This window comes from Notothenia coriiceps, unplaced genomic scaffold (assembly GCF_000735185.1).
Source record: "Notothenia coriiceps isolate Sejong01 unplaced genomic scaffold, NC01 NC01_scaffold00027593, whole genome shotgun sequence".
Lineage (NCBI taxonomy): Eukaryota > Metazoa > Chordata > Actinopteri > Perciformes > Nototheniidae > Notothenia > Notothenia coriiceps.
The window spans coordinates 9,134-13,705 of NW_011360294.1; the positions used below are offsets into that span (position 1 = coordinate 9,134).

Sequence of the window (4,572 nt, forward strand, 5' to 3'; positions counted from 1 at the left end):
CTCTGCAGAAAAATAGGGGGGAGTTCTTGGCAACCTTTGTGTTCCTTTTATTTCCTATATGTAGTGGCAACACACTATTTAACAGTTCAATAGCCAACTGAATATTTTGCTTTTTAAAAAAGGTTCAGTATTTCCGGATGAATTACTGTATGAAACAGCAAGACAAGGAGCTATATCTGAAAGGGCTTTGCAGTTTTATTACAGTTCACTAAAAATTGGGAGAGTCTGACAGGGAATATTTTTATTACATTTTGCAAAACTGGTCTATCTGCAGATACATTTCTGCAACAGCCCACGCAAAGAAGGGTTACATAAATGGTTTCAATGCTCCAGCCCACTCAGTGTTTTAATGGGCAGTCCACAAGTGATAGAATTAGAAATGTATGTATTCTCTAAATGACCTATGCTTCTCACATTCTGCAAGAAAGGTTACATCACTTGCTTTTGGCCTTCTGTAAACTCAGCTCATGAGCTACTATTTTGCATTAACGGATTTAAGATCAGTTTCGGTGAGGGGAAAAAGTAAATGTTCATTTAGTGCAAAGAAAAAGTAAGACCGTGACTTTGTTTAACATTCACAACTTTGAGAAAATGTATTTTCTTTGACATTCGGTCCCAAATGCAAGCAAATTTAGATGCCTAATGAACTCTCATACAAAACAAGTATATGCTGAAAATAACTTAGTCCAGGTCCTAAAAGTCTAAGACCAAAAGGTGTAAACATGCAGTGTAATAGAGAAGTAGCTTGGACCTGTGTGATAAATGACATTCATATTTTAGCTTTATCAATTTAAAACTAGCCGCACCATGAAAAGAGTGTCACTTTGTAACTGGTAATAAGCCATTCTAATAACTAATCAAAGGAACTTTAATTATCTGTCCCTCGGTTCAACTTTCATCACATCTTTCCAACCAGTTTTTATAAATAACATTGAATATATGGATAACAAACAGAATTCCACAGACACAGGTATTATCTACTCACACAGAATATTCAACAACTAAAAGATAAAAAAGACAAAATACAAAGACATGTCAAACACCTTGATGTTCCAGTGTAAGAATTAATAATTTATTTTATTTTCAACTTGCAGATGTGATGGTAGGAGGAACACACTAAAAAAAGAAACTCCAGATTGAATATTGACGCTGCCTCCTCTTCAAGTATCTTCAACTCCTTTTCTCTTCAACTACCGACTGCTCACCATTCTCTGACCTCCTTCTTCAGGTTTCTTCCTCACTTTATAAGGAAGCTAATAGACAGAGGATTAAAGGGAGAAGAGAAGAGAGTTGAAACAAGAAGAGAGGAGAAACAAGAAGATAATAGGGAGTTATTTTTTCATGCAGAGGCTACCATAACAAACTAAAAACTGTGGCTAATGTAGATGACTGTTTCTAGAATCATGTAATCAGGCAAATTGCTAAGAAATGCTTCCTGAAGACCTGTCTTTACAATTCTGAGATGATGCTGACATCTTATTATAGTTTGTGTTGCTAAACAGACCAAATGTTTAATGTTTCATATGAAACAATATTTAATAAAAAATGTAAATTACTTCTGGGTTTTAAACCGGCTGGGTTATCTAAAAAAACAGCCACAACTTAGCTGCTCAAAAAATCTCATTTAACATTCTGTTTGGATACATTCAGTATCAAGCAGCAAAGAAGAAAGAGGCTCTCTCAAATCATTCATACCTCAAATACTGAAGGTTTTATGTTTCAATTTATGAGCCTCTAAATTTTAAATAATTTCCCCAAGGTTTCCTGAAATTAACGCTGTAATTTGGCCATTATAAGAACCATTAAGGTGTTCTTCGATCGGTACAGTTCTAATAAATCCTTTCCAATTAATTGCTAGTGTAAACTAGAGGATATCTCAGTGTCTTGTGATTATAACTCAATGATTCCTGATTAAGTAACAAATGATTAATAATCTTTGGGTTAAATTGATGTTCTGTAATTGAAGACCCCCGTATTGTCAACACATGACAGTCATCTGGGATATTTGGAAGAAAACTAGTTTATGAACCGAAGATAAGGCAATACCAGTTTCATACCAAAACTTAACTCACTATCAAAGTCACTCAACAATAATCATTGAACCTTAAGCCCCTCCACTGAGGTGGCACGGTGTAATTTGGTCCAATTCCAAGCCACAACAGGGTTAAAGCCCCCCAGGATAGTAAATTATATGCCTCAGTAAAGTGCCCGCAAAATCACAAATCGCTTCCAGCTCCAGAAGTGAAGCTGGAGCTGTTCTGGTGTTGCTGTAATATCCTACAGCTGCTTCATTGGCGATGAATTGGACCCAGGCTCTGAGGACTTGTAGAGTGTTTTCTGTCACACATTAAATCTTATTTGATGTAGTGGTGACCTTTAGTTCAAAGTGGAAACCAAATTGCTGCTGTTCTAGCTCACTAAGCTGAAGCGCTTTAGTGTCTGAACACATTTACTGTATGATGACCTAAGAAAAACATCCATGATTTCTAATATTCAGTGCAACAAAGTCAGACTGCAAATCTCTGTTGAAGTTTTGGCACATTGTTCTCGAGAAAAAACACAATGGCGCTGTGGCTTGTAATTTTGTAGGCGGTGTTTCCAATCGAACAGCTGTCTACGGATCAATGAAATAATGGGAATGGATGGATCCGCTTTGGGCCTGGATGTTTGCCCTGCGTCTGCAATAACTTCCCAGCGATTTCATGTCAACTTTAGTGACTTTAAGAGTTATTGTATATTGTGTTTGAGTAAGCTGGGTGAAACTTGTGTGAGCATCTGTACAGTGGTACTGTATGGTTGCTATAGTTACCTGTAGGGGTACCCATGGTACTTGGACCTGAAAATGGAAAGCAGGAAGCTGAAGAAAAACACCACCAGGCCAAGGCCAACCAGGCAGATGACTGGAAAGAGAAACACACACACACACACACACACACACACACACACACACACACACACACACACACACACACACACACACACACACACACAGTTAATAGAGTTTCAAGTTAAAAAAACCGACATGAAGAAATGGTGACTTGATCTCTAACAGTTATGTAACAACGTTTTTATAACTACACTTGATGCTTTCTAATTTAAATATATTCCCAACCGTTCACTGGTCCTGCAGACCACCTGATATATTCATAATATTTATTAGACAATGGCCTGTGAGAAATATTGAATACTGGCTAACGGCAACCATTTAAATCACTTCATGCTCATTATAACCGCTGACGACACTCTCTCCGTTTGATCTCAGTTCAAATTGAATTTGCTTGCAGGGTTTGACATGGTACACACTGAAAGCATCCTCGTATCTTCATGTTCACACACACACAAACTGACACATAATCACCAACAAAGGACCTACATACACACGACCAAATGATGAGAAAAATTCACATTTGACATTTGTTATGTTTGTATGTCTCACCTGTGTTGTTGTATGAATTGCTCAACAAGGAGCACCTATCTGGGGTAGGAAGAGTTTAAAAGCTCCTGTTCCAGGGGAGAACTCACACTGTTTTGTTTTCATGTCTGTATGTAAATAAATTCAATGGCTTTAATTGTTTTTAAAAAGCTGTCTTCTGTGGTAAATGTGGGTCAGTTGCAGAGTTTTGTTAGGCCCTAGGGCAGCCTAAGGGCGGGGGATAAATAGTATGCTGGTGTAAACGATATCCAAAACATAAACTTTTGCTCCTCATCAAGCCAAAAACTTTTAATATTTACCTTTATTAGGCAATCCCTCAACCTATGTGACGTTGCCCCTTTCTCATTATCAACCCCGCTGTGCTGCAGAAAATAGTTTTTGCAAGTATTATCATCTTATTTCCTCAGTGGCTATTCTAAAGTGAAATATACATAAGCATGATCTTTAATCTGCAGAGGAATTGTAAGTGGCTATGTGTGGGCGTGTGTGCACAAACTCACACACCCTCATGTAGCAGCTAATCCTTGAGAGGCACTGTGTTAAATTAAACTGTCACCACCGACTGATATTGTTAATCAGGGATTAGGAAGAGGACCTCTCCTGGAGCCTAAATAGTGAGATATGTGCTTGTTCTCGTTCTCTCTGTCTGTGTGTGTGTGTGTGTGTGTGTGTGTGTGCGTGTCATTGTTCAGTGTCAGCTCCAACAAGACTGTTCTCTTTTCTTGTTCTTTAAACTTAAATCTAGTATTTACAATGTGTTTACATTTGTTTACATGCCCACCGGAACCCCGAGGCATTACCAACAGATCAATGCAAAATCAACCCATACAGGACATCTCTTTCTCCATATTAAGTGTTAGACATTAGAATTGACTATTCTTGTCTGTCACATACTCTTTTGTCTGTCACATAAGTGGCGCAAGTTGCGCAACTGATGTGGTATTGCGCTAAACGGAAATAATTTTGAACGGATAGTTTGACTGGAGAGATTTAGATTTGCCGGTCTTCAGCATATTTTACCGGTCGTAGTCCTGTAATTACCGGCTAACGGGAACTCTGACAAACGTACACAAACATGCTCACACAACTCAGGGGCTGTACTGTGTGTATGCATGTGTGTGTCAGGGTTTCCGCTAGGA

General features: G+C 38.3%; 1 long non-coding RNA gene across 1 annotated transcript; it reads right to left on the reverse strand.

Moving 5' to 3' along the window:
* Window positions 1-226: 226 nt before the first annotated feature.
* On the reverse strand, window positions 227-2,909 carry LOC104957711 (uncharacterized). The gene is made up of 2 exons (XR_799690.1): window positions 2,810-2,909; window positions 227-1,253 (listed from the first exon to the last, which is right to left on the reverse strand). It is a non-coding gene; the product is annotated as an uncharacterized lncRNA (long non-coding RNA).
* Between the last annotated feature and the right edge of the window lie 1,663 nt (window positions 2,910-4,572).